Source organism: Corvus kubaryi, unplaced genomic scaffold (genome assembly GCF_017639235.1).
Source record: "Corvus kubaryi isolate FWS band 111438036 unplaced genomic scaffold, C.kubaryi_AGA036_p1.0 split1-37296, whole genome shotgun sequence".
Lineage (NCBI taxonomy): Eukaryota > Metazoa > Chordata > Aves > Passeriformes > Corvidae > Corvus > Corvus kubaryi.
The window spans coordinates 10,110,367-10,124,447 of record NW_024582075.1 but is presented as its reverse complement, the minus strand read 5'-3'; the positions used below and the strand labels follow the sequence as shown (position 1 = coordinate 10,124,447).

The 14,081-nt window shown below is 42.7% G+C and overlaps 1 long non-coding RNA gene across 1 annotated transcript; it reads right to left on the bottom strand.

The window, feature by feature from the left end:
- Positions 1–270: 270 nt before the first annotated feature.
- Positions 271–13,292, bottom strand: LOC121657418. Its single transcript, XR_006013620.1, has 3 exons — positions 2,155–13,292; positions 1,709–1,905; positions 271–1,176 (listed from the first exon to the last, which is right to left on the bottom strand). It is a non-coding gene; the product is annotated as an uncharacterized LOC121657418 (long non-coding RNA).
- Between the last annotated feature and the right edge of the window lie 789 nt (positions 13,293–14,081).

The window sequence follows — 14,081 nt, the reverse complement described above, 5'->3', positions numbered from 1 at the left end:
AAACAGAGGCTAGAAAAACGTAAGAGAATAAAAGTAGGTATTTATTTGAAGGGCCTTCAAAGGCACACCCTGGGCAGTCAAAAGGCTACACCCAAGATGGACCCTGGGTCACAGGTTCTTCACACTTTTATAAGTTTGGTCCATTTGCATATCAGGGTTAATTCTCCAATTGTGAATTCAGTTAATGATGTAATTACCCCAAGTTTGCCCCTCATCTCAAGGCTTTAGTTTACACATTTTGGGGCCTGGTGTCCTTGAAGAGCAAACCTAGACAGGTTTGTTATGTCTAACCATCATGAGAGAGCATAGTTAACAGGCCACACAAAACTTCAGTTACACACTAGGCAGTACAGGATTTGAAAAATATAAGAGTTAAAACCCAAGGTATCATTATCTCAGTTACTTGTTCTTCTTCCTTCAAAACAAAGTGTCATTTCTTTTGCCACAATTAAGGTAAAATATCATTGCAACTTATTATCACTATGACTTTTACAACCATATAGAGGAAAATTTTTTGAAGCTAGTTTTGTACTTACTACTAATAAAGAAAAAGATCTATCTCCCACGATGTTTCAAAATAATGAAGTCTCACATTTATTTTTCTTGAACACTCATTCACACATTGTATTAAACTAATTTTCTTTCATTATTTCATCATCTGTGTGTAGATGAATTTTACAGTAGTAGTAAAACATTATTTGCATTTGCCATTAAAAGATGTTAGTACAATTATTATTTAATAACAAAAATAACCTATCATGGAAATGAATATTTTTGTTGAAGAGACCATGTTAAATAGTTTTTAGTCTAAAAACAAAGAAACAAAAATCAACTCCACATTGTATTGGACTGCGAAATGATTTTAAAGACCAAACCAGAAATACTGAAAATACATAAAAGCATTTGTGACGTAGAGGATTTATTCTCAGGCTCTGATCATCATTGCAGAAAGTAAGAAAGGAGGTATCAAGATGATGTGTGAAAAAAACAGGTGATGACAAATAATTCAGTAATTATTGCCAGATTGGTCCTGCAACACTTACCAGACAAAAAGTGCAAAAGACATCCAACTACTTCCATGCAAAGGGGAAAAAGCACAGGGTTTTAACGCATTCCTTCCAGCCTCCCATGCCATCCTGTCCTTCCCTTGGGTGGCTCCCAGGATATGTATGCTGACTGGTAGGCAAAAAAAGAGGAAAATTTCAAAGTTGTTCATGGCCAGGATCATCCCTGTCCTCCCTCCATAGGGCACCAGGCACTTTCCTTTTCCTCTCCCCACCCCGGAGATTTTGCTGGGCGAGCGGGTGCCAGGGTGCCCCCTCCACTCCTCCCTTCCTTAAAGTTCTTTCTGCCATGCAGTTCCCTACAGGGTAAAATTAGGGAAGGGTTTGCTGTCTCTGAGGATGCCTTCTCCCCCTCACACTGAAGGGAATAAGCCTAGAAAACACCTTCCTTTTCTCTGCCCTTTTTACTCCTTCCCCTCCCCATTTTCTTCTTGTTTTTCCCCCTTTTCCTTCGCTCCCCCTTTTTTCTCTCCTCTCCCCCCTTCTTCTTTTCCTTTTTTGCCCTTTTTTTTTTTTTTTTTTTAAAACGCTGAGAAGGAAACAAATGGCGCGTTGCAGCCCGTGAGCGCAATTTGAGCGGTATGAGGGGGCGGAAGGGGCGCTGGAGGGAGCATGCACAGCATCGCACCCATGCACACACACACCGCCTTCCCGGAGCTCTGCTGGTCCTCAAAACTGTGCGAACGCTCCAGAAACTGCGGATAGGAGAAGCATTTGGCATGTCCTTGGGGAGGGGAGCGCCTGCCCAGGGCGGCTGCAGTCCTTCGGGAAAGGGGTGGGGAGGTTCTCTCGAGGATCTGCCTCCCCGAGGCTTCTCGGCCACTTCTTCAGCAGCTGAGAACTGTCATTTGAAACAAAATTTTAAAAATTTAATAAAACAAACCAACCAACAAACAAAACCCCTCCACAACACGCCGTCAAAACAACCATCCCTCTTCCCAAACAAACGGCGAAAAGAAAAACGTAAAAAACTCCACCCCCTCTCCCCAAACCCAATAAAAGGGAAAGGAACAAAGAAAACCAACAAACAAAAAAATCCGCAACAGAAAAAAATCTAAAAAGAAAAAAAGTAATAAAAAAAAACAACTACCAAAGGAAAGCAGGAGGCAAGGAGGAGGAGGGCGGAGGAGCAAGTATGCCGTGAAGTCGCTCTCTCGTTTTGCTACAGCCTCCCAGAAGCTCGGGAACATCCTTCCTCACCAGGACGGGTCGGGTCGGAAAAGCCCTGTCAGTATAGACCTGACAGAGAAATCATCGAAATGTTATTATTATTTGTTTTAAAGCAGATGCTGTCACTCGTCTCCCCCTTCAAATCACTTGAAGCTGAAGGAGCTGTAAACTAAATTTTTTTAATGTGAGGCATAACATTAATGGTTGTAAATATCAAAATAGCAGTTTTTAGTTTGCTCTACAGAAAGTTTTTTACTCAAGCAGACTAAAATAGTTTGGAGAATAAAAGGCCTGAATAATTCAATACTAATAGCTATCACCCCCACCCAGCACAGTGCGCCACTTAGTTGCATGTATTGCATATCCATACTAAATAATGTTTGAATTACTGATTTGTTTTTCATATTTCTGTTTAGAAATCCAGAATGGTTTATAGATTGCAATTATTCCAGTGTTTGCATTGTTATTGTGATAAGAGGACCTGCTATGCAATGGCTGCATTGTAAAAATTACTTAGTTCAATGAGAAAAATTGTGACGCAAATCCCTGCATTTTTCTCCCCAAACTGTGATTTATTAAATTCAGTATGAAATACAGATGTAAAGACATTTTGCAATTTTTTTTCTTTTTTCTTCTGTGTTTTACCCCTAAGTGATTATAAACCCAGAAATTGTCCTGTTCCTTTCTTTCCGTAGTCCACTTCAATTGTGGTAGACTAATATAGTTAAATTATAATTTTTACATATATTTCCAATTTGCTTTCACTTTATATCTAATTACAACATTTTGCAGCATTTTGGAACTGATACCTCCAAAGCACTTTAGCAAAGATGCCAGGAAGATACTTAAATACTTCAGACACAAAATAAACACACTTTTTTTTTTAATATACATTGTATTAGGATAATAAATACAGTTCCCTGTATATTTAAATTTGTAACAGAAGTATAGATATTTTTAGTCAATCTCCTAATAATAAATAGCACAGCCTATATGATTCCAAAAGAAACTGCAAAAGTTCAAATGCTGTTTTAAAAAATCACCAACTTTATTATGATTTAATCAAAAGTAACAACCACTTTTTCAGAAAACTACCACTATGGTTACTGATTAAATTAATAAGGGGAGAGTGGATGTGCATGTTTTTTTCCTTTTCTTTTTGCTAGCAAGAGATGTCTTTACAAAACCAGGGTAATTTGATTTTATGGAAGTTTCAATTGTTAATCCAAACCACCCTGAATCTAAATCAATACATTTCTGCAAGGATTTTTCAACTGTTGCTTTACTCTTTTGCTTCAATCAGAGCACCTGGGGCTTCCCAAACAGCCCTTTTCTGCTGTGTTTGTCAAGACAGATACAATGAGCTTGCCTGGGAAAAACCCTGGGCTTTTTGCAGGTATAGCAGCTCCTTTCCGCAGAGAGGAGAGAGCTTGTAGAGAGCTGCCTGGCAGAGCACCAAACACTGTGTGAACTAAAGTGAGCTGTGCTGGCATCTCCAGGCCATGGGAGACTTTTTGTTTTGGTAAAAGTGCAGCTTGGGGAAGTTAATGGGAAAGGTCTGTCATGTCAGAATCACTCGCTCCTGGCAATGGCTTGAAAGTATTCAGCCAGGGGATACGTGGCTGCCAGAGCTGAGCGCATTAATACTTTTCATTATTTTGCAATTTTCCATTGAGAATGAAGGCTTCATTTCATCAATTGGGCAATCAAGGGCTGTATGAGATGTCTCCCCTGTGGGTGTCAGCAGACTGCACAACTGCTAGAAACTTTTCCTTCCTTTGGCCAGAGCAACATTTTTACCAAGTGTTAAAAAAAAAAAAGCTTTTAACTGCAGCCTGATTGTGCCAAAATGCACAGTAGTTTATGTTAGTTGTTGCAACCATAATCCTGTGAGGTTTGATAGGAAAAGTTTGCAGTGGTAGGGCTTTCACACCCCCAAAAGAAAAAATCACAAATAATGCCAGACAAGGTTTTAAGCTGTCTTCAGTTCTAAACAAATCACAGATATTCTTACAAAATATATATTCACAACAATTTAATTGTAAAGAAAAGACCCAAGAATACGAACACAAAGAAGAATTCCTTCTTCAGCAATACTCTGAAATTATGCTGTGGGTCAGTAGGATTCAATTTAACACAAAATAGCATGGGCAACAAGGATAGACATCACACAGATGAAAACACCAAAATGATTTCTGAAACTCCCATAGCAATTTTGTATGATTTCAGGAAAACTCTCCAGCAAGAGTAGTTTCATTCAACCCATGACCTGCCTTCCACATCAGTGAGAGGAGCATGGGGTACCACGGCTGGCACTATGCCCTTTGTAGCCCCTGGGAGGGGGTGGTGACAGGGAAGTAGTGACAAAAATCTTCATAAAAATATTGACGATCAGTTTTTCTTTTTTATTTTTTTTCTTTACAAAGCATCTGCTTTGCGCTACTTATAAATAATCTAAAAGCTGGAGAATTTACCTGTAGAAATCTAAGTTTTGAAAATTTCTGTGAGGTGATGGTCTAGAGAGGCTGCTGTGGACACTCCCTCTCTGTACTCTTCCTCTAGCAATAGAAAAACTTCACATACATCCATGTCTGGAAAAGAGGAATATGGTCTGTGTACCAAAATGAGTAAAATGTGGCAGGGTTTGGGTTGAGGGGCTTTGCCACAGAGCTGTGCAGACAAGTCCTACCTTCTCACAACAGTTTTCATGCTTTCCTTTTCATGTTATTCCATAGGAGGGAATGCGAACTAGTTACCTGACACAGGAACATGTTTTGGTTTGTAGGGGAAGTTTTTGTATAGAATAATGCATGTAGAATGGCAGAAATGAGATAAAAAAGACCAGGTTAATTAAATACAGTCGAATGCCACACAGGCTTCATTGCTTTTCTAAAAAAACAATCTGCAAAAAAAACCAAAGCACTGGTAAAATTCTACCATTTTACTAGATGAGCAGTTCGCTGTTTTTCTAGTCTTGCTTACATACAAGTGAAGAAAACCATTATTTCGTTGATGATCTGGATGCTGGAGCATGTTGGATTCTTGGTAGCATATACTGGTGGAGTGATAGCCACCCCTGAAGGGCCAGCACCAGGCAGCATGCCATCACCCTGCATGGGCTGGAGGTGGGGTGCCAGCACAGGCGGCCCCTGAACAAGTCACTCAGGGCTCACCCTGCAGCCAAGCTTCACTGGTCACCCACCTACCCCCTTCAGCAAGCAATGCACAAGTATCAGACAAGGAAAACACTTCTAAGGATGTATTTTACTTCTGGAGTAATTGTATTTTACTTCTGGAGTAATTGCTGACACCTTATCTCCACTCTGATTTTGTCACTGGGATTAGAGTGTTTCATACTGGAAACTGTGGGAACCTTTGTGGTAAGTTCACTTAGTTCTTATGGGTTTCTTACTTTCCACACATGAGCTGCTATGATTTGTTGAGGAATGGTTGGAGGATCAGGGACACGGGTCCCTGGAAGAGCTGTACAAGCAAACACCTTTTTAGCTTGATATAAGCAGGCCTTTTGCTAGCTGCAGAAAAAGGAAATCGTGAGAACAGAAATCATGAGAATAAAGAAAGAAGGCAAGGACACAAACACAGTGTTCTTGACAATCCTGTTATAGATAAACAACAGGACGTGCTGACAAGATGTACTGACCATGAGAGATGAGGAAGAATCCTGATTTCCCAAATCGCAACATTAGCAGTACTTGCAAAATGTAGCTTTTTACCCAGCGTCAATAGAGAAGTGACAAGTATGCATATTTGAGTGTATAAAAGCAGAGTCTTGATTTCAATAAACCGAAGCTTGCATTATCAATCACACTGATTGTCTGCATGTCTTCCCTCACCGGAGTCAACAAGATGGCGCCTGAACAGGGATAGCTCTTATCTCATTCTCACTGACCGAAACGAGAGACAGGAGAAGCACCGGTAGCAGAGACCGGAGGGCAGAAGATTGGCTGCTGCAGGCAAGCGTCTGATCTGTGCCTGGACTGACCTACAGAGGGGTCCGTCGTGTGGCTGACAAGGGCTAACCTGAAAAGGCTGCACAACTCCTGTCGACAGGGAAAGCGTCAGGACACAGGTATGGAAACAGAGGTGGCCCTTGATTTATTTTTATGCTTTTTAGAAAAGCAGGGAGTTAAAGAGATAAACCTTTGTAAGGATTTAAGTGGGTTAGTGGTGTTCGGGAAAAAGCAAGGGTTCTTCAAGGACCCAAGATTGCTGTTCCACGAACACCAATGGCAAGAATATGGTGCTTGTTTATGGAATCTAGTTATAGACGACAATAAAGAAGCTAAAAAGTTAATGAAGCCATGGAGAGCAGTAACTAATTGCCTCAAGCAGTATCATGTTGAAAAACAGGTAGCAGCAGTTGCAACTGCCCACCTAGAAGGAAAAGACCCCCCACCTGGTATGATGTCATTAGGAAGTGATTATGTCCCCGTGTCTCCAACAATGAATACTATAGTTGTTCGACCTCCTACAGAGAAGGCTGAGATGTCAGGGGGAACAACAGGGAAAGGGTCTAAACCTTGGAGGAAGAAAGTGAGCTATCAGAAAGTGAAGAACTAGAGCAGGAAGCAACCAGATACCGTAAAAGTCTTGTCCCTACTAACAGCATTAATAGCAAAGAAAAAATTAAGGCATGCCAAATCCCAAGTACACGAGTTAATCGAGTTAATTGGAGGAACATAGCAAAAGCAGCTCTTGAGCATAAAGACTATGAACTCGTAGAATCTATCGGAGATCCGTTAGTTTTCCCTGTAATTTATCAGATGGATGGAGAAGGTATAGCAGGAGAGTATAATCCTGTGGACTGGAAGTTGTTGACTCAGCTACGAGGCACAGTCAATGAGTCAGGGCTGCACAGTGAACCAGCTAAGCAGATGTTAAACTATGTATGGGGAAGTGGGATTCTCTGCCCAGATGATATTAAAACTATTGTCAGAATGATTATGACTCCGTCACAAGTAATGTGGCAGGCACATTGGAATCGGCTTTGTGATGCCTCTGCTAATATGCCCTGTGATCCACAGGATCCTTTAAATGGGGTCACAGTAGAGCAGCTTATGGGAATTGGGCAGTTTGCCAGAGTTGAAATGCAAGTACAAGTGGGGCCAGAAAGATTATTGGAAGCTATGCGACTTGCACAGCAAGCTATGTCCTATATAAAAACAACACCCCCTCAGCCCTCCTACCTATCGATCAAGCAAGGAAGGGACGAGTCATTTGCAAGCTTTGTCGATAGAGTTACTAATGCTATAAACAATTCTCATGCACAAGAATGGATGAAAGGAGCATTGTTAAGGCAGTGCATAATGGAAAATTGTAACTCTGCCACCCAATCCATAATTGTTACATTGCCAGCAGATGCACCAGTAGAGCTGATGCTAGACAGAATGAGCCAAGTGCCAGTAGGGCTTGTGGAAGCTGTTAAAGAGTTAGGGAAAGATCTAGTGCACACCCAAAATCAAGCTTTTGCAGCCCTTGCCCCATTGAAAGGAGCAGAAGCACCGAGAAGCGGGTCTAGTAATAAGCCCAAAGATATCAAATGCTTCCAATGTGGTTGCAAAGGACACATGAGATGACAGTGTCAAGTCCAACAAGTGTGGTGTCGTAATTGCAATGTCAACACTCACTCCACGGAAGCCTGCCGGAAAAACCCAGGAAACGGGAGACTGAGCGCAAAGGGTCGCAGCGCGCTGACACCGACAGCGGCCCCAGCAGTAGCAATGCCAGCCTCCGCAGCTCCCTACAATCTGCCAAATGCCTGTGGCCTGCAACTCAGGGAAGCCTCAGCCTGGACTTGGCAACAGCAATAGATGTGACTTTAATTGATGACCGGCCCCAGAAAATTCCAACACGCATAAAAGGGCCATTAGTCATCAATGGGCAGTGTCACGAAGCCCTATTGTTAGGTTGCTCTTCTAGTAGCATGAAAGGACTCTTTATATTACCTGGTTTAATTGACAAAGACTATGAAGGAGAAATTTACATCATGGTCCAAACTCATTTTCCACCCATGCACATCCCAGCACAAAGTAAAATTGCTCAGTTAATAATACCTTTGCCTCAACTCACTGCAGCTGCAGCCAAGGGAGCCCCAGAGTGAGGAGCAGGAAATTTTGGTTCAACTGGGAGTCTTGCTCTTCTTACCCTCCCGCTAGCTCGGCAGCCAGTTGCTACTGCTGTGTTCACTCATGGCAGCGACACCCTGACGTTATCTGCTCTCTTAGACTCTGGAGCAGACTTAACAATAGTTGCCAGCACATGCTGGCCTCCGCATTGGCCCCTTCAGTATGCAGCAGGAGGAGTCAAAGGTGTCAGAGGCACTGCGTCAGTGCAACACAGTCGAAATCGAATTCAAGTTATACTGGATGGATGCACTGCATCTGTTACAGTCACAGTGATGCCTCTGCCTGAGAAAGTCAATGCTTTAATAGGAAGAGATGTGCTCAGCCAGTTAGGTTTTGTATTAACCACTGAAACACCTTTTTGATAGCGGCCGCTGCATTGACTTTCCCGATACCTCTGCACTGGCTCACAAATGGCTCCGTGTGGATTGAGCAGTGGCCGCTTAAAAGGGAATGTCTGCAACAAGCCCATGCATTAGTGCATGAACAGCTGAGCCAAGGACATTTGCAACCATCTACGAGTCTATGGAATACTCCTATCTTTGTGATCAAAAAGAAATCAGGGAAGTATTGGCTATTGCATGATTTGCGTGCCATCAATGCACAAATGCAAGCCATGGGAGCCCTGCAACCTGGTCTTCCTAACCCTGCAGTTGTGCCCGAGAATTGGCATTTGTTAATAGTAGACTTAAAAGACTGCTTTTTTACTATACCGTTACATCCTAATGACATGCCTCGTTTCACCTTCACCCTCCCTGCTATAAACAGGGAAGGACCTGCCTCTTGATATGAGTGGACAGTGCTTCCGCAAGGAATGAAAAACAGCTCCACCTTGTGTCAAATGTATGTTGATGCTGCACTGAAGCCAGTTCGGACGCATTGGCCAAAAACTATTATTTATCATTACATGGATGACATCCTTGTCGCTCAGCAAGACCCAATTACCCCCCAACAAGAACTCTTGCTCACCAATCAGTTAAAACAGTATGGCTTGATTGTTGCACCAGAAAAAGTTCAGAGTACACCTGTTTGGAAATACCTAGGGTGGAGCATTACCGAAGTGCAGATCAAGCCACAGAAACTGACAATTCAAACCAATCTTAAGACCCTGCGAGATGCACAAAAGCTCAGGGGTGACTTGCAGTGGTTACGGCCAGTTGTAGGTATCAGTAATGAAGACCTAGAGATGCTGAGACCTCTGCTGAGAGGGACTGATCCCTCTTTGCCAGTTCGGCCCACACCAGAACAAATCGACACTATCCAGCGTATCAGTACTGTTATTGCAGATAGAGCAGTTGATCATATGGACGCTGATCTTCCAGTCGATTTTACTGTCCTCCACGGAGAGAGTCAACTTATCGGTGCACTGACTCAGTCCAAAAAGAAAACGGGGGAGCAAGTTAGGGTCCTGGAGTGGATGTTCACAAGCCTACAGCCCAAAACAACATTGCAACAAAATATTGATAATGTGGCAGAATTAGTACAGAAAGGCCGCAACTGCATAATACAAGTCACTGGGCAAGAGCCAGGAACGATTTATTTGCCAATGAAATGAGATGAGCTTGATTGGTACTTGCAACACTCTCAAGCTCTACAAATCAGCCTGTTAAGCAATGCCCAGCAAATTGAAGTACAACCGCTTAAGGCCCCTGTACTGAAATGGATGGCTCAGCATACATGGATTCAGATTCCCAAAAGAAGTAAACAACCACTACGAGAAGCAGTAACAGTATTCGCCAACGCCGGAAAGAACTCCCGACAAGCAGCTGCAACGTGGCAAGTTCAAGGTCAATGGTGTCATCAGATACTAGAGGCTGAACCTGGAGACTCTTGAATTGGCTGCTACTGTGGTCTGGGCATTCAAGCGGTGGTTGACTGTTAAGCTCAATGTAGTGTCAGACTCTTTATATGTTGCTGGCATCGTAGAACAAATAGAGGATGCTAGGATAAGAGACATAAGCAACAGACGCCTGTTTGAACTACTGCGTCAGCTCCAAGCAGCCATTGGTCAGAGAACATGTGCCTATCCTATAATACCTATCAGGAGTCACAAATGGACAGAGGGCCTGGGCAAAGGGAATGCTTATGCAGACCAGTTAGTCTCAGTGACAGTGCCGTTGAGTGAATTTGCAAAAGCACGAGAAGCCCATAACACATTCCACCAGAATGCCAGAGGCCTTCATAGACAGTTTGATGTTACCATGGAGGAAGCCAAGGGAATAGTACAGGCATGTCCAACATGTAGCCATCACGGCCCAGGTTTCGGTGTTGGGGTTAATCCTTGAAGCTTAGGCCCGAACGAAATATGGCAAATGGATGTGACCCATGTTCCTGAGTTTGGCAGACTGAAGTATGTGCATGTCACCATAGACACTTGCAAGTTTATATGGGCAACAGCACAGACAGGCGAAAAAGCCCTTCATGTGATATGACACCTGACCAGCTGCTTTGCCGTGATGGGTGTACCAGAACAGATCAAGACAGACAGTGGTCCTGCTTATACTAGTGAGCAACTCCGCAAGTTCTGCCAGCAATGAAGTGTGCGACACGTCACCGGAATCCCTCATGTACCCACAGGGCAGGCCATTGTAGAGCAAGCTAATCAAACGCTGAAGTTATATCTAGCTAAGTTCAATGACATTCCAGATGTGCAGGAGAAATGAGCAAAAACCCTGTATGTGTTAAATTACTTGTGTTTGTTTGGAGACAGTGATGCTGCACCCGCTTACCTTCATAGTGGTATTACAGAAGGAAAGAAGAAATTAGTAAAACCTTTTCATGTGATGGAAAGGCACCCAGCTACAGGGATCTGGCAGGGGCCCGCTGAAGTTCAATACACGGGTAGGGGTTACATGTGTGTGCTTACTCCAGCAGGACCCTTGTGGGTACCCAGCCATTGGGCCTGCGCAGCGACAGAATCTGACGCAGTCAACGCTGACACTGGAGCCCGAAGCAGTCCGACGTGAACAGGAGAGACTGAAAAGAGCCATTGTGCCTTATGTATATAGACTGCAAGCTTTACTTGGAGTTAGGGTGCACTCTATAGCACCAGAAAGAATAGCAGAATTGCTTACATATGATCCACTTAAGCCAGGAATAAATCCTGATCCCCGGTTTAGTCAAAGATACGATGACTGCCTTAGCTGCGGTCGAATAGCCTGTAGGGCTTGGGTCAAAATACTTTCTGGACGTTGTAATAGAAGAATTTGGATACACCAAGGAATCGCATTAGTTCCTTGCTGCACCAGGTGTTAGCACGACCGAGAAAACTGGTTTCAAGCTTTAGAAAGTTATATCAGCCACTCGGTTGAACAATCTTTGACTCCCATTGAAAGCTTGGCCACATGGCAGCGCCTCTTACTTGTTTGGCTGGTACAGCAAGGTACAAAGCGGCTGGAAGAGTTTAATAGGTCCCGCATATTAGATTTACAGTGTGGAAAAGAAGTTAGCATTCCCGTCCTACATGAAGTACTAGAAGATGAGTGGGATGCAGAAAAACGTAAATGGGAAAATATTAATTTGTCTCAGTATAAAATTCATCATTGTTAGTGCTTGCTTGATATCTAGATCCCAAGCATGGGTCCCAGCACAGCCAAAGACAAATATTTGGGTGGCTATAGCTAACCTAACCAAACAAGATGCTATCTGCCTATCTCTTTCTTCTCCTGGAAATCCTTTTTCCACTTGCTTAGTAGGATGCCAACAGATGCTTGGCCATGTCCAGCAGATCCTGACCTGTAATGTGACTAATCCATCATTCACAGTCGACCATTGGGATCAGTGGGCACCTCACTTGCCTATTGCCCCTGTAGAACTGCAAGAATTAGAATTATTAGGATCTGTAAAGGCAGACGCTTGTGTTATTTTTAATTGGAAAAGTAGCACATGTCAGAAGAAAGGCTGCAGTATATCTGTCATTAATGTAAATTCTAGCCTACCAGTGTACGGCAATAGTTCCATTTGGTGCAATTATACTGCTACAAAACTGTCCATATCTACTAACACCCCTCTAGCTCTACCATCTGGCTAATTTTTGATTTGTGGTGATTGAGCATGGCTAGGAATTCCCTCTCGATTGAGAGGGAATTGGGAATTGGGACTGTGTACAATTGGCAGGTTGTCTTTGCTAACACCAAATACATCAATGATTTTGAAAATGACCCGACATCACCGAGTAAGGCGTATGGCTCATCAGTTCACAGCTGAATGCTGAGATAATGTTAAATTTTGGTCCCCTGGAGCCATAATAAGCGCGTTTGTTTTAACCCCTGGAGTTGCTTCTGCCGGAGCCCTTGGCATGCTAAACAAGCTAGGCTGTTGGCTTGCTAAGCAAACTAATGCAACGTCAAAGGCATTATCAGACCTCTTAGTAGATGTGGATTCAGTGAGGCATGCTACTTTGCAAAACCGAGCTGCGATTGATTTTCTGTTATAAGCCCAAGGACATGGTTGCGAAGATTTTGAAGGAATGTGCTGTGTGAATTTATCTGATCATTCCCGATTGATTCACAGGCAGATAAATGAGTTGCATCGATTAACCACACAATTGCAGAAAGAAGATGGTTTTGGCTTAGAGGGATGGTTGAAATCACTAGGCTTAGGACCATGGTTAGTTTCACTGGTACAACACTTGATCACCGTAGGACTACTAATATTATTAATAATATGTGCTTACCTTGCCTGTGCCAATGCCTGCAAAGAATGATATACAAAATCCCTACATCTGTGACGAACCAGGTATTGCTTGCACAAAAAGGGGGAGTTGTTGAGGAATGGTTGGAGGATCGACATGGGTCCCTGGAAGAGCTGTACAAGCAAACACCTTTTTAGCTTGACATAAGCAGGCCTCTTGCTAACTGCAGAAATCAGCAGGCCTTTTGCTAGCTGCAGAAAAAGGAAATCGTGAGAACAGAAATCATGAGAATAAAGAAAGGCAAGGACACAAACACAGTGTTCTTGACAATCCTGTTATAGATAAACAACAGGATGTGCTGACAAGATGTACTGACCATGAGAGATGAGGAAGAATCCTGATTTCCCAAATCGCAACATTAGCAGTACGTGCAAAATGTAGCTTTTTACCCAGCGTCAATAGAGAAGTGACAAGTATGCATATTTGAGTGTATAAAAGCAGAGTCTTGATTTCAATAAACCGAAGCTTGCATTATCAATCACACTGATTGTCTGCATGTCTTCCCTCACCGGAGTCAACAAGAATGATTATTATTATTATCATTATCAACAACAGCAATGTAAAACAAACCTTTATGTTTTGCAAATCCACACCTTCCTGAAGAGACAAGTTTTTCCCTCTTACAGGTCAAAAGGGATAAAACAGAAATATTGTAGGATCCCCTTGTTAAAATATTGAGTGTTTATTATTATCCTATTTTTTTCCCAAGAGGCTCTTCTTACATATTCAGAACCATTTATTACAAGTGAATTGTCAGTCAGCAAATGCAGAAAAAATTCCCAGAAATGATACTGGACTGACATTGAGGGGCATTGAAATCCTTTATCCACACACCAGAGCTGATGGAAGCTCTCAGCCACTTCTGCTTGCCATAGTATCCCCAAAAGTCTCAAGCAAATGGCTGCAGCCCCTTGGTAGTCCCATGTGATGTGCCATGAACATGACACAGCCTAAAAAAATTAGAACCAAACCCACTTACTAACAATGTCAAATTCTCAAGTCAGCTAAGTA